Source organism: Orcinus orca, chromosome 18, assembly GCF_937001465.1.
Source record: "Orcinus orca chromosome 18, mOrcOrc1.1, whole genome shotgun sequence".
Taxonomy (NCBI): domain Eukaryota; kingdom Metazoa; phylum Chordata; class Mammalia; order Artiodactyla; family Delphinidae; genus Orcinus; species Orcinus orca.
Window position 1 is genome coordinate 58,253,088 of NC_064576.1, and position 24,046 is coordinate 58,277,133.

The 24,046-nt window shown below is 45.2% G+C and overlaps 1 pseudogene; it reads right to left on the bottom strand.

Annotated features, from left to right (window-relative positions):
• Window positions 1–585: 585 nt before the first annotated feature.
• LOC101282735 (glutathione peroxidase 1-like) lies at window positions 586–21,546 on the bottom strand (annotated as a pseudogene).
• Window positions 21,547–24,046: the final 2,500 nt, after the last annotated feature.

Consider the following 24,046-nt stretch of genomic DNA (forward strand, 5'->3'; position numbering starts at 1 on the left):
CAGCCACACGGGCTAAAAATTGAGAAAACACCTCATCTCCATGCCCTCCTTCAAACCCAGCCTCCCACCCCAGAACCACATCACCAGTAACTAAACTCTGGCTAATTTATCTCCTAATTATTTCTCAGTTTCTCCCACCAGCCTTCTCTTTTTCCACTCTAGTTCACCATTTCTTCCTGAAAAGCACTTTTTGATGCATAAGAGACACTTCATGAACGTTTGGCTTTGATAGAATGAAAAAGTATCTTCCCATCCATTTCTTATAGGGTGAATGACTACCAGATTCTCTAGAGTTGGGCTGAAGAGGGAAAACCGAACAGGATTTCATGAGATGCCTGAGAGGAAGTCGTGATCAAAGGGGAGATAACCCAATTTTCCTCTGCTTTCACCAGCCTATCACTGAAATACTTCATAGTTGACCCTCTGTCCTGTATTTTTTTTTTTCCCCCTGAAACTCAGCACTTTATTAGTGAGGAGCTGTGGTCTGGGAAAGAGGAGGCTGGGATGGACCAGCGCCCATCTCGGGGGATTTTCCTGGACATCAGGCGTTCCTCCACGCAGGTTTAGGGGAAACACCTTCACGGATCAAATCCCCACAGAGCAGCGCTGTGACTGCCAAGCAGCAGGGGTAGGAGGGGCGCCCGGGGCACAGCGGGGCCCCTGGGGCAGCAGGGCTTCAATGGCAGCCTCGAGGTCGAGGGTCAGAAAGCGGCAGCTGTACGCGTGCACGGCACACAGTCCGGGCCCACCAGGAGCTTCTGGAAGTTCCAGGCGACGTCGCTGCGGCACACCGGAGACCAGGCGAGGAGCTTGTGGTCGGTCACGAGGGCAGGGGCGTCCTCACCATGCGTGCATAGCGCCTCGCGGAGGCGAAGAGCCGGTGCGCCTGCGCGTCGTTCCCCTCGCCCTTGGCCGGGAGCCTGAGATCCAGCTCAAGCCCGCCGTCTGGTTGGACGTACCTGAGGCCCTTCAGCATCTCCTCATTCTTGGCATTTTCGTGCGGGAGAGAAGAGCAGCTGGCACCTGGGACCGTGACGGGAGGGGAAGCCTTCTGACCGCAAACATGGAGTTTGCCCATGTGTCACTGGACTGTTGCCTTTCTTGCAAAACCCCTGGGTGGACTTGAACCCTGGCCGGGAACGAGCGCCGGCGGGAAGCGAGCCAGAGGCCCGCCTCTCCACGCCCAGGGCGCGCGCGGCCGCGGGGCCCGCCGGCGCTCCTGACCCGGGTCGCGCTCTCACCGCCGCTCTGCCCTGCGCACCTGTTGCCCAAACTGCTTGCTCGGGAAACCGAGCGCGACCAGGCCCGACGCCCCCGAGGTGCCGCCGCTGCAGCTCATTCATCTAGGTGTGGTCCGGGACCGTCTTGCCTCTGAGCGACGCCACGTTCTCAGTGAGCAGCCCCTTGGCCCGCAGGGGGCCCAGGCTCACGGCTTCCTCACCGGCCAGCGGGCGCGCAGAAGAGGGGACACGGAGCGCTGAGCTGCGCACGTGGCCAGGGTGTGTCGGAAAGGGGAGAGCCGCGGGCTCTCGAGCCCCTCGGTCCTAACATCCTTTTGCAGCTAGGCTCTGCACATGGAATAGTATCCAATGATCTCAGTCATCTATGGGTTGCAAGAGTGCTTATCAAAAACCCCAATTGTCTGGAATCTCGTTGAAATGCAGACTCTAACTGAGGAGGTTAGGGTGCAGCCTGAGCTTCCTAACAACTTCCCGGTGATGCTGAGGCCACTGGGTGACAAAAGCTTCGATAATCTCTTTCAGAGTAAAATGTCCTTGCCACAAACCATAACCCTGTCACTATTGAAGCATTAAAAGTGACTCCAGGCTCTGCAAGCCTCCAAGTTAAGTAGTTTCAGAGCACGTCAGGACCAGAGCAGGACAGAAAAGGGCAGGAAATGGATATGGGCTGGTTAGGGGAAATTTTCTGCAGCTCATCAGCCCTTAAAATAAAAGCTTCAGACTGGATTGGGAGTTCTCATCCTCTTTGTAGAAATGCGTGACCATTCAAAAACATGTCACCCCTAAGGACAGAGTGGAGATAAGGCCACTCTTGACATGGTCTGTTGGACACTCTGACCAAGAGTCAAGGTCAGGTCTAACAGGAAGCAAACAACAGGCGGTGGACACCTCAGGCTAGTCCCCTTCTCTGCCTATTTTGGCTTCGGACACCACACAGAGAATTGGACCGCAAACTCCCACCTCACCCGACAAGTCAAGTCTTTTTAAGGACCCTGGGCAACTGTGTATTGGTTCAGACACTATTCTAAATAAGAGGGCTGGCTTTTCCAAGTAAATTCCTGCCTTCTTTTCCAAGGAGCACCTTCATGTCTAAGAAAACATAAGTAGGAGAGAATGGTTTCCACACACTAAGACCTACTCCAGATGCATTGAAAACTCAGCGGAAGAAGCCAAGGCAAACTGATCATGGGAAACACATAGGACATTTGGATCAGAGCGTTAGCCTTCGAGTTCATCGTCTACAAAACCTTAGAATGCAAACTGCTGAGGCTGCGCACATCCAGCTTAAAGGGAAAAAGGATTCTCTGACCTCATTGCCTCAGAAAAGCGCAATAGGTCACATTTCCGGCTTGGGCCACCAAGCCCTCCTTTGGCTTTTCCTTCCTATGCACAAAATTTCAGAAGTCACTGTGTGGCTGAATTTCCTTCGGTAACAGAAAAAACAGTCATTATTGTTGAATGCAAGGAACTGATCTGACCTAGAGTCAATGATTTCTTCCTGCAAGTGACAAAGCCTGTTTCCTCCAGCTGATAATGAAACCCTGCAAAGGCACTGACCATGCATTTTCAAAAGCAAATCATCCATGGCAAGGATGCAGTCCTGTACCTTTTTCAATCAAAATTTGAAGAATCGTATTTTAAAACAATTTTTTCTATTGTGGTGAAACATATGTAACATAAAATTCACCATTTTAACCATTTTTAAGTGTACAATTCAGTGGCATTATGCACATTAAGAATCATATTTTTAAAATAAGTAGCTATAAATGGGTCCCTAGTCTCTCTGAAGAAATATACTCAATAAGGGCAACAAAGAAAGAGCTACAGTTTTCGTTCCAGAGAAGGATGGAAAACGGTGATACTTCCATATGAATAATTTAAAGGCCTAGAGCAAGGGGGAAAAAATCCTATATCCTTCTTTTCCAGGGAAGGTGAGCTAGAGTATTAAGGAGATCTCTACTCACCTCTCAGCTTCAGGAGAGGTCCCTCAATATTTGCTGGATGTACTGTCTGTGTGGCCAGCAGGCCTGTGCTGGGCTCATGCCATTTGCAAGGTTCACTGATAGAGAGTACATCTTCCTACACATGGAGAAAAGATAGTCTCCCTATCCCACATGAAAGAGTACAGTTTAGGGGAAAACTGTACTAGGCTTTGGGGTCAGAAAGATCTGGCTGAAACACCAGTTCTGCTGCTTCTGGTGTTACTGCAAGTTCCTTAAGCACTTTGCTATAAGATGAGGATTAATGTTAGTATCTACTTTACAGGGTGGTCATAAGGGTTAAATTAGATAAGAGGATTAGTCAGGATACGATAGGTTCTGCTGCAGTAACAAATGAACCCCAATATTTCAATGGCTTAACCTGATAAAATTTTACTTCTTGCTCATGTCACAGTCTGAGGGGGGCAGGTGGCTTTCCTCCAAGGGTGATCAAGGATCTGGGATGCTTCCAAATAACATCTCTGACATCTTGGAGGTCTTTGCTTCCTGATGAATGTAGGACCCACACTGGCTCTTTACACCCTTGGCCTCAAAGTAGCTATGTCTTTTCTGGTTACAGTTCTTTGGAAATAAGCATGTATGTCAGTCAGAATCTGAGCAAAAAAGAAACAAACAAAAACAGATGGCACGCTCTAAAGGGCCACTTATTTAATGGATTACTTACAAAGGTGTAAGCAGGGTTAAAAGAAATCAGAAGGGATGGTTAGACCTCCCAAGACTGCCAACAACTCAGTGCAGGTCCTGGATTTTCAGTAGCTGAAACTCAGGGAGCAGATGTGAGATGGGAGTCTGGAAACAGATAACCTAATCTCTCTCTCCTCTCATGTTTCTGACTCTTGCTGTTGCCTCCCAGTGATCAAACTCAGCTACACACCAGAAGTCAGTGGAGCCTGGGGGGATGCCTTCATGCAAGTTCGGCTTCCTGGGGGTGCCCAGAGCAGGGTGGAAAAGTGGATCTGGAGCAGCAGGTGGAGAATCCCCACCACAACGTGCAGAAGGCTTAGCAATGTTCTGAGTACATAGTGGGCACTGAAAACAAAGGAGTGAAAGCAGTTAAGAAAATATGAAAAAAATATTTAAATGTAGCTTATGTTTATTGAGGTCCTCACAATTCACTTTACTTCTGACAAAGAGAAATATACATTTGCTAAGGAGAATTTTTCTCTCCACAGCACAGATTTTTCAACAAGGGCTCAGTGTCCAAAGCTGGGCTGTCCTTTCTCTCTCCTAAAAGATGAGTTTAACGGGAAGAATAGTGTTTTGTTTGCAAAGCAAAAACATTGATAGCTCCGCCCCGAAGAACTTTATCTGTGCAGCCAGTAATTACAACCTAAGTTAGGTTGAATGGCACAGTTACCCTGATAACTGCTGTTACTGTTTTCACTCTTTCACTTGCCAACAAGATCCTCTGGTCCCTTATCTTGTACTGGGGCCAACCCAACAAGAGCGGGAGAAGTTGAAATTCTGACACTTCAAAGCACAGGACAGTGTGAACAAGCTGGTGAGTTGTTTGTGTTGGGCTTTGCTAAGTAATGGGCTGGGTTCAGTGCCAGTAAAGAGCTTTGGAGAGTCGTGCTCGATGTTTATTCATATATAATCTCTCATTCTGCACGTAAGTGAAATGATCTTTTCCAAGGATCAAATTCATTTCTTGTTGCTTTCCTCCAATTCAGTATTTTGATGTCAGAAACTCAGGGAAGTTTTGAAATTGAAGGAAATTTAGAAGTCGTTTTGCCCAACCTCTTCACACACCATCGATGCCTTGGAGAGACTGGGGTTCAGCCTCTCCCTGAGCCCATTCAGTGATGGGACACTTCCTGGTGCTAGCAGCTCCTGTGCGTGTGCTTTGAGCCAGGTAGGGAGCTCTGGCGGCATTATCTCCTTTAGTCCCCACAGCTCCCTGAGGCAGCTACTATCATAAGCCCCACTTCCCAAGTCAGGAAACCAGAGCAGAGAAGTAACTTGCCCAATGACACACAGCTAAACCACACTGAAGCAGGAGCTCAAACCCAGGTCTATTTTTCTCCAAACCCCAAGCTCTTCTCCGTTAGGGTCTCCAAGTACCTTTTCGGACACCCCGTCCCCACCAGGAACTCTCTGAAATATTCTTACCCATCATTTTAGCTAATCACTGTAAGTTTTACATGATATCAAAAGTGGGAATGAAAAAAAACTGTTCCTGATAATTTACATTTTGTACCACTTTACTGTTTACGGAGCATGTCAGTAGTTTCACTTGAGCCTTTCAACAGTTCTTTGAGATAGTTATCACTATCTCTAGTTTACCTGTTAGAAAGTTGAGTTTCACAGCCATAAAAAGGAATGAAATAGGGCTTCCCTGGTGGCGCAGTGGTTGAGAGTCCGCCTGCCGATGCAGGGGACACGGGTTCGTGCTCCGCTCCGGGAAGATCCCACATGCCGCGGAGTGGCTGGGCCCGTGAGCCATGGCCGCTGAGCCTGCGCGTCCGGTGCCTGTGCTCCGCAACGGGAGAGGCCACGGCAGTGAGATGCCCGCTCACCGCAAAAAAAAAAAAAAAAAGGAATGAAATAATGTCATTCGCAGCAACATGGATGGACCTAGAGATTGTCATACTGAGTGAAGTAAGTCAGACACAGAAAGACAAATATGATATCGCTTTTATGTGGAATCTAAAAAAATTGGTACAAATGAACTTATTTACAAAACAGATATAGAGTCACAGATGTAGAACACAAACTTTGGTTACCAGGGCAGCGGGGGGAGGGATAAACTGGAAGATTGGGAATGACATATACACACTACTATACATAAAATAGATAACGAATAAGGACCTACTATATAACACAGGAAACTGTTCTCAATACTCTGAAATGACCTATATGGGAAAGAAATCCAAGAAAAGAGTAGATATATGTATACGTATAACTGATTCACTTTGTTGTACATGTGAAACTAACACAACATTGTAAATCAACTATACTCCAATTAAAAAATAAAGAGGGGACTTCCCTGGTGGTCCACGGGTTAATATTTCACCTTCCAATGCAGGGGGTGCGGGTTCGATCCCTGGTCAGAGAGCTAAGATCCCACGTGTCTCGCGGCCAAAAAACCAAAACGTAAAACAAAAGCAATATAGTAATAAATTCAATAAAGACTTAAGAAAAAAAAAGAAAGTTGAGTTTCAGAGAGTGGGCATGTGGTCATATGTGTAAGACGGTGGTAGAGCCAGGAGCAGAGCCCAGTTCCTTTAGATTTTGGTCCTATGCTCTTTTCACTACTCCATGCTATTGACAGCAAAAGGTGAAACAAGGAGGTATCACTTTTGTCCCGGGTTCCATCTCACTTCCTGTCTTGTACTGGTGCACCGTGGCTTTCTGAACTGTTGCAATTAGGAGGTTCAGTCTTTCTAATAAATCTGCCTCACATCTGCTCCTTAGATCGGCATCCCAATGAAAAATTCTGTCTCCATCCACTTTACTACCTGACCTCGACCCAAACTAGTATCTGCCCTGCTTTATCAACCGTGTTTGTGGGACTGTATGTTAGGGACAGTGGGGCAGATCAGACAGAAAGCAACCTAGAGCCACAGCAGTACAATGATGCTTCTAGTTGTTCCACAGGATGCCAAACAGCTGCTTTTAAATATCCAGATGTTTGGCATCATGTAGAACAAAACTTTGATTCATTGGCCAAATATTCCATTGTCATCTAATTAATCAACACATGCTTGAATGTTTTGTCATCTCACAGACTGTATGTTTGCTTAGAAGTGACTAGATTTTAATATTTCAGCTTCCAAAAAGTATCTCTCAACAAAAGCCCCCCCCCACTATTTTCCAATGCATAAGTCCTCTTTTCTTGTTGCTCGCCAATCTGACAAAGAGAGAAAAGTCCCGCACATGTTACAAACTATTTAATCAGCTAAATGCATCTGCATCAAAGGCCAGTGTGTTCTTCTGTTGAGAAAAAAGCAAATCTTGGGTTTCCCTAGTGTGATGAAGCCCAAACCCATGTAAGCAAGACACATTAAACATTCCTTACCCTGTCTTTGAGCTCATTTAATTTATTTTTTTATTTTGGCATCATTGACTTATTACATGATATTAGTTTCTTATTACATGATATTAGGTGTACAATTTGATATTTATACATATTATAAAATGATCACCAGGGGCTTGTAACTCTCCGTGGGGACAGATGGTCACTAGACCTATTGTGGTCATCTTTTTTTTTTTTTGGCGTTACGCGGGCCTCTCACTGTTGTGGCCTCTCCCGTTGCGGAGCACAGGTTCCGGACGCACAGGCCCAGCGGCCATGGCTCACGGGCCCAGCCGCTCCGCAGCATGTGGGATCTTCTCAGGACCGGGGCACGAACCCGTGTCCCCTGCATCGGCAGGCGGACTCTCAACCACTGCGCCACCAGGGAAGCCCTGGTCACGTGTTTCGAAACAATTCGTTTGCCTGTCCAGCTCTCGCATCAGCCCGGGAGCTTCTTGAAGAAGGGGCTGATCTCTTCTCTGTGTCTCCAGGGCCTGGCGCAATAGGTTCTCAATTGGTGTTTATTGAATAAAAGATGAACTAAATATGCACAAGTTGCGATGACGTGTGAGTGATTACTAACGTCTATTTAACACCTCCACGGAATTCAAACTGCTCAAAATTTGTGTTTCTATAGATTTCATTAGGACAGGACTCAATTTTTGTCTTCACAATCCTCCGGGCAGAGAGTTTCTGCTTTTGCTTTCTGTAAGACTGTGAAGTTAACTTTTAATGAAAGAGAGAGAGAGAGAAATAGACACAAAGAGAGAGAGAGGGAGGGAGAGAGAAAGGGAGACAGAGAGAGAGAGAGAGAGAGAGGAAGAGGGGAGAGAGAGAGAGAGAGAGAGCTCTTTTTCTCTGCATCTCAATCCCAAAGTCTCAAGGAAGATTCGATTAACTCAATTCTGACACTAGAACGATCACCACCAATGATCACATTGTCCTAACACGACTGTTCCCATAATAACCATGTCTTTGGGAGGAATTCCATTAAGTGAGAATGGGGGTGGGATGCCAGCAAAGAAAACAACAGATGTCTGCGATAGTCCGCTGACATCAGGGCTGAAAAACAATCTCTTACAGGGTTAGCAAAGCCTTGTTTAGGAAATCATCTCTCTCACTGTTTTGGAGATTTTAATAAGGGCCTCTTAAAGGCCAAAAGGTCACCCAAACTCAGAGAAATGCCTTTCTAATAGAGGCATTACAGGCCTGATGGATGGGAAACTTAGGGGCCTAAAAGGCTTCTCAGAGTCTTCAAATGTAGGGAGTTGTGAGGTCCTTTCATAAAGCCAGAGACCTCTGCTTATTGACATGGATACTTGTGTCACCGGTAGAAGTTATTGGGCAGGTAAGTTCTAAAAGTAAAAGTCTGCCAGCATCAACGTCTGCAAAACAAATGGTATCTAGAGGCCTGGAAGTACTGGGCCCAAGTCATCACCCAGTGAAACAGGTTCTGTATTCGAGAATGGGTTACTTCATCTCTCAGAGTTTCTCTTTCCTCATCTGTGAAAAGGAAATAGATAACAAAGCCATCTTCACTGAGTTGCTAGGAGGATCAAGTGAAACAAAGTGTAGAAAGCCTAGATATACAAATGTTATTTACTTGTGTTATTTCAGGGAGAAACAGAAAGTAATGGAAGTACTCATTTAGAAGGGAATGGTAAATAAGGTTGTGCGACTACTCATATTTTGACATTAAATTTTTCTCAATAATTAAAATGGAAACAACAAAAAACTATGGGGAAATGACGGTGGTACAGGTTAAATGAAGATGATTAATGTTATATTTTTCTACTATAATTTTATAAACAACATGAATACATATGAAAAAGAACTAGAAAGGGAGTTCAAATAAAAACTATTTGGGGGCATCCCTGGTGGTGCAGTGGTTAAGAATCCGCCTGCCAGTGCAGGGGACACAGGTTCGAGCCCTGGTCCGGGAAGATCCCACATGCCGCGGAGCACCTAAGCCCGTGCACCACAGCTACTGAGCCTGCGCTCTAGAGCCCGCAAGCCACAACTACTGAGCCCTCACTCTAGAGTCTGCGAGCCACAACTACTGAGCCTGTGTGCCACAACTACTGAAGCCCGGGCATCTACAGCCTGTGCTCCACAACGAGAGAAGCCACCACAATGAGAAGCCCGTGCACCACAACAAAGAGTAGCCCCTGCTCACTGCAACTAGAGAAAGCCCACACACTGCAACGAAGACCCAACACAGGCAAATAAATAAATTTATTAAAAAAAAAAAAGAAATACAGCATCTTAAGCAGAGGTGGGAGCATGGAGGTAGGGCACACGTGGCCAAGTTGGCACAATTCCCAATTTTTTTCCCTACCCACAATCCATTTGTCCTTCTTCTGGTATCTGCACTCAGTCTTCCTCTGGTAGGACTCCCCACCTCCTATGTCAGCATGTTCCAGGGGCAGATGCACCAGAGCAGATTGAAGGTTGACATCAATCTGTGTATCTGTCAAGACACGTGAAGTCCCTGAGATTTTACCCTACTTGCAAGAAAGCAAGTTAGTCTGCTACCATTTTATGGATGCTGGGAGAGAACATAAGACTCCTTGACAAACTCACACACACACGGTATTAGAGCAAAAGAAGCAGCCAGAGTGTCAGCAATGTGCACTGTTCCCCAAGCTCCAATCCCCAGGGTGACAATAAGGGCCAGATGATACCTGCATACGTAGTGGGTGGCGTCACAGCAGAGGAATTCAGAGTTGAGGGACCTGTAGACTGTGGGCAAGCAGAGAACACTATGACCAGCAACGAGTCAGTCTTCCCTCCCCAGCTCCCACCCTGAAAGCTGTGGTCAAACTCTAGCACCTTCACCTACCTGGTTGCCTATGTGACCAGGTACAGAGCTGCTTGGGAGAAGGACAGGCCATGCACACCCAGCAGGTATGTGCAAGATGCTCACGGCCATGATTCTTCTGACAGTATTGTATTTTCTTGGCCATATACAGGGATGTGCATGTGATCCAACCAGAACTATTGAGATGAAATGAAACCTTTGAAGCTTTTGCTTCAGATGACAGGCATCTCACTTCCCGCCCCACCTCTACCTCAGAGGAGAATCTAGAAGAGCCATCTTGTGACCAGTAAGGTCTGTATGAGAATGGAGTCCACTCAAAGAAAGCAGAATTGAGAAATGGAGAGATCAGGAAAATTGATTCTGGTGTCGTCATTTGATCCACAGTGTAAGGCCAGGCTTAAAACCAAACCGTCGGGCTTTCTTGGTGGTGCAGTGGTTGAGAGTCCGCCTGCCGATGCAGGGGACACGGGTTCGTGCCCCGGTCCGGGAAGATCCCACATGCCGCGGAGCAGCTGGGCCCGTGAGCCATGGCCACTGAGCCTGCGCATCTGGAGCCTGTGCTCTGCAACGGGAGAGGCCACAGCAGTGAGAGGCCCACGTACCACAAAAACAAAAACAAAATCAAGGTCCCAGCTCAAAGTTGTCTGGCAGGAAGAATTCTCTCTTACTCAAAGGAAGGTAGGGCTTTTTGTCTTCTTCAGGCCTTCAACTGATTGGATGGAGCCCACACACTTAAGGGAGGGCAATCTGTTTTACTCAGTCCACCAATTCAGATGTTAATCTCACCAGAAATACCCTCAGAGGCGCACCCAGAATAATGTCTGACCAAATGTCCAGGCACCCTTTGGCCCCATCAAGTTGACATATAAAATTAACCATCACAACACTTTATTAAATTACATTTATCAAATGTTATGAATGTGCCTAAGTCTTGCTTTGGTGAACTTATAAAAGTCCCTAAGTGATTCAACTTCATGATTTTTATTCTTCCAGACTCTTGAAAAAATGGGGCTGTTTAATGAATCATTTGTTGATTCATTTCATCCAAGGTTTTGCAGGGGTTTTAAGAACCTAGAACTCTATTGTCACAGTTGTGTTGTTCCCGAGACTAAATTAAATCTGCTGGGTAAAACCTTTCCCTCTGTTATAAGAGCTATTCCCGGACACGCATCTCTCCTCTTCCTGAAATAGGACCAAAAAAAGAGGGGGGAGAGAGAATTTTTCAAGATAAAAGACTGTTTGGATTTTCTTATGCTATTTTAAGTTCACAATCCTGTCCATTTGATATTCATTTTACATGCCTGGCTTTCATCACAATGATTATCATTTAATTACATTTTAGCTGAAACAGCCGTATAACATTTCAATGAGGTTGAGGAAAGACTGAGCCTCACTTCCAGGCTTTTCTGCAGCCTTACATTATATCTCTGTGTTAACTGTACAGGCTGCCTTTTATAATACAGGGGCTACAATGTAGATAATTAGTCTTCTGATGATGTCGGGTACATTAAAAATTGCCTTGATTTCATTTCTGTTCCACACAAAGTTTTCATTCATGGTTCATCCAAGTGTTTTTCCCCATTAGAAGCTTCTTCTCATGGAGCCCACAGTCCATCTGCCATGGGACCAATCAGCCCAGAAGGAAAGATATGAATGAATGAAACCTAATTCTCAATAGAGTGGGATTTCTTTTCATTCTTGTCCAGCGCATTCCCTCTACCTTGGCTACAGAGTGCAAACTCCTGGATGCTCCAAGAGATGCTGAGGAACTTGCCCAGCCCTTCGGTCCTCTTGGAGAGCAGCTGAGAGGAAACGTTCCCTCTTGCCGGCTCCTGACCATGGCAGAGAGACCACAGGAATGGTGAGAACAGGACTCACCGTGCTGGCTCTTACCTGCCAGCAAACAGACAAGGTCTCCTCCCAACCTCCTCCTCTCCCTCAGTCAGCTCAACAGGGAGGTTTCCCACCCTGTTTCCCACCATTCAGCCTGTGTCTGTTACATTGGTCAGGGAGAATAGGAAGCTCTAGTCCAGGCTTTGGACAAGCCACGGTCTCTAGGCACCAGCTGTACCTGAAATAGTGCTCATGTATTACAACGAAGTTTGGCTTCTTGTTTCTTTTTTGAATCGGTTCAGAATCTGGAGTAGAGACTAGGTAACAGGTATGATCAGCTCCTTTCAAACCCCAAACATACACCAAAGACCTGGGAGAACTGGCAGGGCTAAGTAGGTTACTGTAATAACTTGATACCAAGTTCCTAAGGCGGAGAGGAGATAAGATGGCAGAGTAGAAGGACGTGAGCTCATCTCTTATTACAGAAACACCAAAATCACAACTAACTGCTGAACAACCATCGACAAAACAAACAAACAAAACAATGCCGGAACCTACCAACTTCCTAAGAAAACATTCTCAGAAGACTAAAGGCACTCCAAGTGGGGACACTTTTTTTCTTCCACTCTTTTCCACATCCCATCAAACATATAAGGCAGTTGTGAGATATTATACACAGTATAAAGGGCAGTATTTAGTCACAAGCTAAGACCCTTGAGATCCCCTTTAGCTCCAGCTTTTGAAGTGCAACCTAAATGATTAAACAAAAACTGCAGTTCATGTTTGCAAAGTAAATGACTATCAAACTTATGAATCTGATGATCTCTATTAAAAAAACTAAAAACAATGTATTGAGAGATAAACGAAGACTTGAGTAAATGAGAAACAACATGTTCCTGGAAAGGAACACTAAATTTTTATAAGCATGCTAATTGTTCTCCAATTAAATTACTGTTTTAATGCAGTTCAAATCAAAATGTCAGAAATAGGGCTTCCCTGGTGGTGCAGTGGTTGAGAATCTGCCTGCTAATGCAGGGGACACGGGTTCGACCCCTGGTCTGGGAAGATCCCACATGCCGCGGAGCAACTAGGCCCGTGAGCCACAGTTACTGAGCCTGCGCGTCTGGAGCCTGTGCTCCGCAGCAAGAGAGGCCGCGATAGTGAGAGGCCCGCGCACCGCGATGAAGAGTGGCCCCCGCTCGCCACAACTAGAGAAAGCCCTCGCACAGAAACGAAGACCCAACACAGCCAAAAATAGATAAATTTTAAAAAATAAAAGAATGTGCCAAATAACTGTCAACTAAAACATTACTCACAATCTAAAAGTTGAGAGTTATGTTTTATTTGGTGGGAATTTTTAGGACTTCAAGCCCAGGAGGCAGCACCTCAAGTAACCCTTGGAGAACTGCTCCGAGGAGGGGAAGGGGGGAGTTAGGATACACAGGAGTTTTGCAACAGAGGGCAGGTAGTAGGAACAAAAGATTACTGTTAATTAAACTAGAAATCTCGAGGAATGTAGCACTTTTCTACTATGGGAAGATGCGAGAGTCTGGGCTCACTGAAATCATTCCTTAGATATGCACCTCAGCTATCTGGGGCCAGTATCCTGTATTTTCACATCCTGAGTTTCCTCAGGGCTCACCGTGGGGAGTGGTGGCAGTCTGATGGCTGCTAGATGGCCGGTATTCTTTCCTTCCTGGGTTCCCTCAGGGCTCACCAGCTTAACATAGGCTGTGGCTGCAATCTCTGATGACTGTGATTACTGAAATGGCAGGCAATATTCCATTTATCAAACCACTCCAGCCGTAAACGGGGCTGTCTGGGTGAGTTACCCTGGGGTCCTCCTCATTCTAGAGCTGCTGTCCTTGGACCAAGAGTTGATTCAATTAGCTTGACTTACATGGTGGGTTATTATCTGCTCGTCTAACCAAAAAGAGTCTCCCCTCACTGATGTTTAGGAATGAAGAGGGCACGTCGACTACCACCATGCTGGTGGGTGGTCGTGTCAAGGTCTCCCATTGTTCTACTGACAGTATTGTCCTTTGTCACCTTCCCTTCCTCCTTCCCGAAGTCAGCACAGGCAGTGTGAAAGGGACAGTTCAGGAAGTCAGACAGACCAAAACACATGCACTAAACCAGCTGTCCTTAGGGGAAAAGCATGGTCTAGACCATTATACTCTTAGATAATCTAGTTCAGATAATCAAATTGGCCCGGAAATGGTCACCTCTCCCTTTTCATTTTGGTTCTTGGAAGTCACAGCTCTGACTTTATTCCTTATTCTTTCTTGGTGATGGCAACATCTAAGAACAGGCATCCAAATTAAAGAGGGTGTTGCTTACTTATGTCAGTGGAGATACAAGAGTCTCATCTCCAGTGATTGCCCAATAGGTCTTGAATGCTACAGGAAGGATTAAGCAAATTATGTAACATGATTCCATCAGCTGAATGCCTTGCTTTCGTCATCCTGCAGTTAAATCTTTGCAGCGTGCATTGTGACCCCAAGCCAGCGTAAAAAACTTCCGTTCTTGTGTATAGTGTTTTTCCACAGTTGAAAAAAATTCCTTTAAGGCACACACATTCCTTTAATAGCCATAGGCTATTGACATTTTTAATAAAAACGAGACTGTGCTTAAAGCATAAAATCTAACTAATGGAAATAGTTATGCTAATAACAACGGCTAACAGTCCTGAGGGCTTACAACTCAGTAGGTACCAGGAATGATATAAAAGCTGTCAACAAACAGTGTGGCAGGGCACTGACCAGTCGGAACTGACATGGGTCTTAACCCTGCAATAGGATAGCTGAGGTCTGTTGCCATGCAGGACACTGATCTTGTAGTTGCTGGGTCCTGAGGAGGTGAGACCGGCTGGGACCTGGGACCCTTTGCTGTAGTGCTGCAGTGCTTGCACCTGGACACACCTCTCTTCAAGCAACAAAATTCAAAGAAACTATATGGGACTAAAAATAACTGCATGCAAGCACAGTTGGGGCAAATTCTGGACAAAAGATTCAAAGAGACCAAAAAAACCCAACTGCCACTTTTGAAGATCCTGAAGCGAAAGCAGGGTACCGCGCATGCCCCCGGCACACAACACCACCTAAGCGGTGGGCAAAACACCTACCAGTGTAGGTGGTCACCCCTCCAGCCGACCCCTGGCCACACCCCTACCCTCACCCCATATAAGGAACAAGCTCTCCTCCCCCGGCTTGGGGAGCCAGCAAGCAAGGGAATTGTTCTTGCTCCCCACTGCTGCAGGGGCCCCAATAAAGCCTTGCCTGAAATCCTTGTCTGGCCTCTGATCAATTTCTATTGATTAAGGAGGCCACGAACCCTGGTCCATAACAGAAGTGTGAGGAATCTAGGGGGAAGGTGTCTGTGTTTGGGGACACGTGCTCAGGGAAGCTATTTCCTAACTGGTAAGGAAGTGATCCACATCCGAATAACGTGTACAGATGTACCAGGTACACTGGCCGAATATCAGAACTGCCAGGCCCTGTGCTATAGCCCCTCTTCCCACCACAAGCCTGTAAGGGAAGATCCGGCACTTATATCCCTTTTGCAGATAAGGAAATGAAAACTACAGAGTTTAAAGATTTTGCCCAAGAGCACACAGTCAGTACAAGGAAAAAACCAATTTGGAAATAACTAATTTAAAAAAGAATTAATAGATTTTTTGCGGGGGAGCAGTTTTAGTTTGATAGAAAAATTGCATGAAGGGTAGAGAGTTCCCATGTGCCGCCTCACCGGCCCACCTTCAGTTTCTCCCATTATCAACAGCTTGCACTCGTGCAGTACATTTGTCATATTTGATGAGCTGATATTGATACATTATTATTAACTAAAGTCCATAGTCTGCATTAGAGTTCACTCTTTGTGTTGTACATTCTACGAGTTTTGACAAATGTAGAAGGATGTGTACCCAACACTAAAATAGCACACAGCATGGTTTCACTGCAGTAAAAATCCTCTGTGCCCCTCCTATTCAGCCCTCCCTCCTTCCCCCAACCCCTGGCAACCACTGATCTTTTTACTATCTCCATAAGTTTGCCTTTCCCAGAATGTCATATAGCTCAATTATACTGTATGTAATCTTTCCAGATTGGCTTCTTTTGCTTAACAATATGCATTTAAGTTTCCTCTATGTCTTTCTGTGGCTTGATAGCTCATTTCTTTTCATCACTGAATAATATTCCTTTGCCTGGGTGTACCACCACTTATTTGTCTGTCGAAGGACGTCTTAGTAGTTTCCAAGTTTTGGCAATTATGAACAAAGCTGTCACATACATTCCTGTGCAGGTTTTTGTGTGGACATAACTTCTCAATTCATTTGGCTAAATACTAAGGAGCACGACTGCTGTATCATATGGTAAGAGTGTGTTTAGTTTTGCAAACCTGCCAAACTGTCTTACAAAGTGGCTGTACCATTTTATACCCCCATCAGCAAGTAATGAGAAAGAACTAATTTTTCATATACGGTTTTATAAATTTACAAAGCACTTTTAACTCTATGAACTGAACCTGGATCACAGAAAGACATATTTCTTCAAAAATAAAGCCACATTATCTCTTTGGTATGCTATGGACTTTTCTGTGTAATTATTACTGCCAAATAAAGGCTACTACTTACTCAGAACCTATTTGGTGAATGACGTTCCTTCCTTTATGTCTTATTTAACCTTCATAACAAATCCTGAAAGGTAGGGATTGTCATTTATTGAAAAGGAAACTGAGACTCAGAGAAGTCAAGTATATCGCTCAAGATGACAAGGGAATTCAAACCCAGGGCTGCCTGTCGCCATGTCCTGGGTTCCTTATACTCTATAGCATTACACCCCCTCACTGTAAATTGGCAGGAAAGATTGTGAAAGACTTGGAAGGGAGAAAAAAAGAAAAAGAATTGCTGAATGTCCTGTTCAGTGCATCTTTCTGAGGTATCTTCCCCTTTCCTTGTCTCAGAGCTATTTTACAACTCTGTAAATTGTAGAAAACTAGAAATAATGAAAATGATTTTTGTCCACACTTGCAAATCAGTTGTGTCTGGTGGAGTGCAATTTTTTTTTTTTTTTTTGGCTGCTTTGGGTCTTTGACGCTGAGCATAGGCTCAGCAGCCGTGGTGCACTGGCCCAGTTGCTCTGGGGCACGTGGGATCCTCACGGACCAGGGCTCGAACATGTGTCCCCTACAAAGGCAGGCGGACCTCCAACCACTGCGCCACCAGGGAAGCCCTGGTGGAATGAAATTGACAATCAAGTTCCCTGTGGATAGACTGCTTTTTGTATCTATTTGTAAATTCACTTCAGCATTCCTTATCTGCCTCTATACGTGTGTATTAATTTGAATTCTCCTTGGAACCAGCTGGAATACCTTACTGGTTCAGTGATTAATGAGTTCAATTCCTTGACATGTGTTTATTTTATATAGGTATGACACTCATGATTTTACCCTTAAAAAATTCTTTTAACAGAATGTATTTTGTGTATCAATATAATCAGAAACAATGTCAGTGTTATTTCATTATTATGGTTCCTTTTGCATAATTTAGGTGCATTAGCATATCGAGACGTGTGAAAATTCTGGACTTTCCCTAAACCCACCTGACTGACTGGCTACCTTTTGAGATTGATGTTGACATGGTCCTTCCCTCAGTTCTTTCTCCAATGCTACCACTGCATCATCTCTTATTTCCTTCTGAAACCGTGTTTCTCTTTTTCTGCACAATTAAGATTTTCTGCTTCCTGTTTCTATAGAAACAAGGGAGTATTGGAAGGGGACTCTCCAATAGTAGTTAATCAAGAAGAATCTTAGAATTAAATTTGCCTGCAATACTTCACACACCTCACTGTATGACAGATGATTATGTGTCTTGTGGCTTATTCGGGATGCTAGTTTCCCCTTCTGCCAGCCTTGGGCTCATTAGCCATTCATAGTTTTATCCTATTCTGAGCAGGCAAGGGACACTTCAGAAATATGTCTTTTTCTGGATAAGAAGTACTGTCAAAATACTTTTGGTAGAAGAGAAACTTGAAATTATTGATTATAGTTTTGAGAATAATGACATTTTAGAGAAACCAAGATCTTAGGCATAAACTATCCAATCCCTTCATTTGACAGATGTAGAAACTGAATTCTAGAGAAATTAAATGACTTGGCCACAGTCACACAGCTGACTTGCTAGAAAGAGGGCTGCACCCTCATTTCCAGTTCAGTTCTCTTTCCAGGACATACAGCATTTCAATGACCTTGGCCTTCAAGAACTCAGGTTAGCTCGGTAGCTAATAATTATAGCAGGCATTATTTTCCCAAACTTCTCTGATTTTATGAAATCACGCAGTTTATAAAAGCTTATTGTTTTACGTACTTGAAGGAAAAATCAAGGGCAAGGCCAGTGGGAGCAAATTTGCATTTAAATGACAACTTGCAAAAATAAATTTGAAGTTAATACCAGATTCTCGCGGTTGTTCTCACTCGCAGACCAGATCGTGTGACTGTCACACATTGCACCTCCCTCCATGTGTGCAGGCCCTCTGGATTTTTCCTGGGCTTGCTGAAGTTAGGCAAGGTCGGCCAATGGCTGCTGACCACATATTTGTTTGCCTACTGAATTCAACAGTTCAAGAAAGCCGTCCATTATTAAGAACCCTGCATCTAATACCTCTCATTTGCATTCCAATTAGTTTTTTAGTTGACAATGAAGTTTGAGGGGGGTAAGCGAATAAAAGCCTGGCTTTATTTTTAGAAAACCTTAAGCCTAGAGGATCCCTTGGACCTTGAAGAATGATAAAGAGAAACAGGTATTGCCTAACGCAGCCATCTGGACCTCAGTGGTCCTGTTTACAGGAAGAGGCACATAAAATTAGAAATAGCCAATAGAGGACAGCATAACCTAGTCAGTACCAAGAACCTGAAAGATGTGTGCTTCTCCCTTATCCGATCATGAGGCTACCATCCACTCTCTGGGAGACCGTCACCTTTCAGTCCCCCCATTCCCACTCCCTAGTTTACATTTAGAACTGCCAACCACACAAGGAAACCAACACGCTCGCCAGTTTCCCATCTGCTGAAGCATGAAGACAAAGTACCTGCTTCCGTTGCAGATACCTAGTATGTTTTTTTAACATCAGGCTTGGAAAGTGTGTTTCCTCTCAGTCATAATTCACTGTGTGATCTGAGTAATCTGGAAACCCTTGGGGACGGTGTTGGGTGTTTACTGTGGTATCAACTGAACTCAATAATAAAGCCCTTGCCTCCTGATTTTTAACCTTGCAGGGGTAATGGGCTGTTTAGTGCGATAATCTCTGTGCCTACGAGGGAAAGAGCTCTAGGTAAATGGAAGGTGATGGATGACTTAAAGGGAACTCAAACACATTTATGCCATTTACCACCAACTCAGCCCAGCGTGGGAGGAACCTCAGTTGTGTGTGTCCTAGTTGCAGACTCATGCCACAGAGATGCCTTGTGTCAACGGGCAGTGAGCCTCACACTGGGAAGCCATACTGTTCATGAGGGCAGGTCTGTTCCCCAACCCATAGGTGGGTGCCCATATCCTGCTGCTGGCATATGGTGCCCCATCATTAGCTAGATGTCAGCTACTCTGGAAAGGGCCTGAGGATAATCCAACCTGGGCTGTGGAAGGCAATTAGGACTGGCTGCGTGGGGATCAAACCAGTGTGTGGCTGGGGAAACCTGAACAGGAGTTGAAAGTGTTAAAGACGGGGGCCCTTGGTCAGCAGGGGAGAATCTTCAGCATGAGTGTCACCCCGACTCTCCCCTCCTCTCCTTCCGTGTTGGAAGACAGTTCCAAGGTCGCACAATTCTCTCTGTGCCCAAAGGAAGTGTCACGGGTTCAGGACCAGAAAACCTTGCTGCACCTAAAAGGTAGAATCTTTTTTGAGATTGTATCGTGGAACACATTACTTCTCTTGAGATTTTTTCTTTTTTAAATAATTAATTAATTTTTGGCTGCGTTGGGTCTTCCTTGCTGCGCGCAGGCTTTCTCTAGTTGCGGCGAGCGGGGGCTACTCTTCGGTGCGCTGGCCTTTCACTGCGATGGCTTATTCTGCTGTGGAGCATGGGCTCTAGGCGCGCGGGCTTCAGTAGTTGGGGAACGGGAGCTCAGTAGTTGTGGCTCACAGGCTCTAGAGCGCAGGCTCAGTAGTTGTGGCGCACGGGCTTAGTTGCTCTGCAGCATGTGGGATCTTCCCGGACCAGGGCTTGAACCCCTTGTCCGCTGAATTGGCAGGCAGATTCTTAACCACTGCGCCACCAGGGAAGCCCTGAGATTTTTTTCAATAAAGAAGGTTTGTTCAGAGTCAGAGTTGACTAGATGATGCTTGACCTGCCCTAGAGGATTCAGAGAGCCTCTAATACCTTTGAAATTGTATACAAAACAGTATTATAGGATTTAATATTCATTTTTCTGGGAAGAGGGTATATATATATATATATATATATATATATCTTGTCAAAGAATCTCAAAAGATCTGTGACTCCAAAATATTTTGTAGCCACTGCTGTAGAGTTCAGAGGAGCCCAGCCTTTCTGATCATGGCAGAAAGAATCCTGAAAGGTCACTGTATGACGTGGATATGAGGTAACTCATGGCCTGTGCTTTGCCTGGTCCCTGGGTACCCCTCCATCACCCTTTAGCTGGCCCAGGGCACACTGCCTGTTCTGTTCCAGAGACAAGTAGCTAGACCATCTCAGGTCCCTCCAACCATATCCCAACACAGTCCTCGCCCAGCATCAGCCCTGTGAGCTAGCACCCTCGATAATATACCTTTAATAAGGTCACACTCAGGCAGAAGGCAAATGAACCATAATGATGGAAGGACAGGAGCAGATGTCCCAACAGGGCAGGTTGTGGCATAGTCAGAAACTTCCAGTGTTATGGGGGACAAGGAAAGCACAATGGCCAGGACATGGAGACCTGAGTCCACATTCTGCACTGGCCAGTGCACAGCATTGGGCATTTCACCCTCATGTGTTTATTTCAGTTTCCCAATCTGTAGAATGGGGAAGTTGGACTAGATTCCTGAGGCCTCCCTAGCCGAGGACATGACAGGCTGTGGACAAACTTGGTGACGTGGCCCTGTCTGCAGAGAGGTATTGGCAGAGGAACTGGTCTTCTATTAGGAGCTGGTTTATTCTTCTAACTTAAACACGAAGCTATGTTTTAAGACATGTTGGATTTTGCAGTCTGTAGAAGGATTATAAACAAATACGTACATCCAAGAGCAAAAACATCACTCGTGTGAAGTATCACGATGTCGGTGATTGGTTATGGGTTAGTTAGGGCCGAAAGCCAAAGACTGAATATTTCTGATTATGATGGGGTGCCTACTCTGTGGTTTCTGATTTGGAAATGTTGTTCGTAAATCTCCCTTCCCACCTCCAGTCTCTAGTTCTGTTCGTAGCGGATCATATATATTTCCATTCTAGGCTCTTCAGCGTACAATCCTCAAGGTGTCTGAATCGATACTTTGGCATACTAGTCGTACTCGGGTCTCCTGACTTTTTCACTCCAGGCTCAAAGGGGTCCCCTGAGTCCTCTAACCTCTCCTGGATTCCATCCTTCTCATCTCTGTCCCTGTTCCCGGATGTCACATCTCCAATCGTCCGTTCCACCCTCATCCCGCTTCCTCCTCCGGGTGTTTCAATCTTGCCTTCCTTGCAGCCCTGCCCTTCTCCTCCCGGATCTTCTCAGATCTTCCTTATCTTAAACATCAAACAAGTTTCTCTGCTCTATTTGTCTTTTCAGTCACTTTTAAATCTATTTCCTTCTCCCAACCCACAAATCCTCGGAGTAAATAGCTTATACCTACTATTTCTATTTCCATCTTCTTGCCTCTGCAGTCTGGATGTTCTAAGCTGCCCTGGAACTGTTCCCTCCAAGCAGGGCTTTCCATGCTCTCCTTCCCTCTGCCCCTGGCTTTTGATATAAATGCAGGGTAGAGACAGCATGTCCCTCCGTCACCTTCCAGGGCCCAGCACTGACCATGACTCTCCTTGCAATACAAGCCCTCCTTGTCTCACCTCCTATCACTGTGGCAATATTCTGGCCCGCTTCTTCGCTTCTAATTCATCCCGCAGAGCACTGTATCCCTTACATCTTCCTCAGGACTCACCGACAGTTCCCCAGGGACTATTGATCCAAGCTCCATCTCTTCAATGGGTATTTTTAAAATGTAATTAGTTAACTGCTTACAAAAGAGCTATAGATGCACAAGTGAAACATTTAAACTGAACAAAAAGGTACCAGAGAAAGAAAATCCCTCTTTCCTCCCATTCTCCCTGTTTTTTCTCCCAGGAGCAATCACCCGTTAGCACATCCTTGTGCTATACATCCTTGCCCATCCTCGCAGAGATATTTTGTGCATGCAGTTCTTCCTGATTGGTCTACAGTTCACCACCGTGCCTGGGGCCCCGTCTTGAAGCCAGCCATTTGGGCTGTGGGCCTGTTTGCCTACTGGCCATTTCTCCCAGAGCTGGGCTCTACCATACATATTCCAAATCATAGCCTGAGGTTTGCTTCAGGCTGTGCAGCCTGAGACTAATCCTTGCTCTCACTAGATGGCTGGGGACTTCTGGTGGCTGGGAGGGACCCGCAGACAACATGCCCCCTGTGGCTACTGTGAGGGTTTCCAGCACTCTTCACCCTCCTTGGAGTGAAGCTCCTTTCTGGTCAGTGGTCCAGTCTGAATACCACTAATCCTGACTTTGCTCTTTCTGCACCAACCAGAAACTGAAGGAAGTTCTAACTGGTTTGCTTCTGAAACACGGTGGGTTGTGCTCCCTCTTGACCTGGTTGCCAGGAGATGGGCCTGTGATGACAGCGTTCCTTTGTCTCTGCATTATCGCTTCATCATGTGGCCTTATTACCGAGTCCAGGTCTGAGCCCTCTTCAAATGATGCACCAGAATGATCTGAGATATAAATCAAGGTTGTGCATGTCTACTGGGTACCCTGTGATAGCATCTGGGTGTAGAAAGCTGGACGTCCTTACAGCCAGAGGGCAATTCCGTCTAAATCCAGGGAGAAGAGTCCCTCTGGGAGCCACCCTCTAGTTCTGTGTCTGATGAGGCAGTAATGACAGCCTTGGGTTTGGAAAATACCCCCGTAATGACATCAAGAGTATTAAAGCTGCCTTGAGAGAACATAAATTACTGTTTTCGTTACATGCAAAGTAACTTAAGGATAAATAGGAAGACTTTTTTGTTCTTTTGAAATCCACCTAATGCACAACAGACCTGGAATGGTATTTACTGAGGAGGTACTGCCTTAGTGACACTTGGCCTATTGAAAATATTGATTTGGAGATAAATTCTGATCTGTTATGTACTATAGTTATGCTATATCTGTGTGTTATATATTATGTATGTTACACATATGTTAACATATATAACATAAGTATATGTTATATATGCTAATGTTATCTATCTATCTATATGTATATAATGTAGCTCAGTATGTGGTCCAAGGATAACAGTCTTGCAAGAAGAGATTTATTGGTAAAATATATAAGAGAAAAGCTTGAGTATACCCTCCCTCTCTGTTGCATATTCACAGTGCACTTCAGCATATCAAAGGTTCTGAGAGGTTCCTGAGTAAAATAACTTCTAAACTTTTTTATTAACCCAAACTTATTTGGCGATGAAACCCTTTATGCACAATGTCTATTAACAGCCTAAACACTAAGGTTCAGAGGGACACATCCTGGATAGTACTGCTTCAGTTTCTCCATGCAAGTTAAGCCATTTATTTGTAAACGAACAATTGGTTCCCTTAAATATTTCATGTATCCATTACGTTACAGACCAATAACATGCATTATGTTATAAACTAATAACATAATGTAATGAATAGGTGAATTATTAAGGGAAGCTAATCACAGAAAAGTTATTCTCTATTATTATCTATGATTTAATATTTATATTCACATCTTTAAAAAGCCAGTTACTTAAAAATACATTTCTTGGGCTTCCCTGGTGGCACAGTGGTTGAGAGTCCGCCTGCCGATGCAGGGGACATGGGTTCGTGCCCCGGTCCGGGAAGATCCCACATGCCGTGGAGCAGCTGGGCCCGTGAGCCATGGCCGCTGAGCCTGCGCGTCCGGAGCCTGTGCTCCGCAACG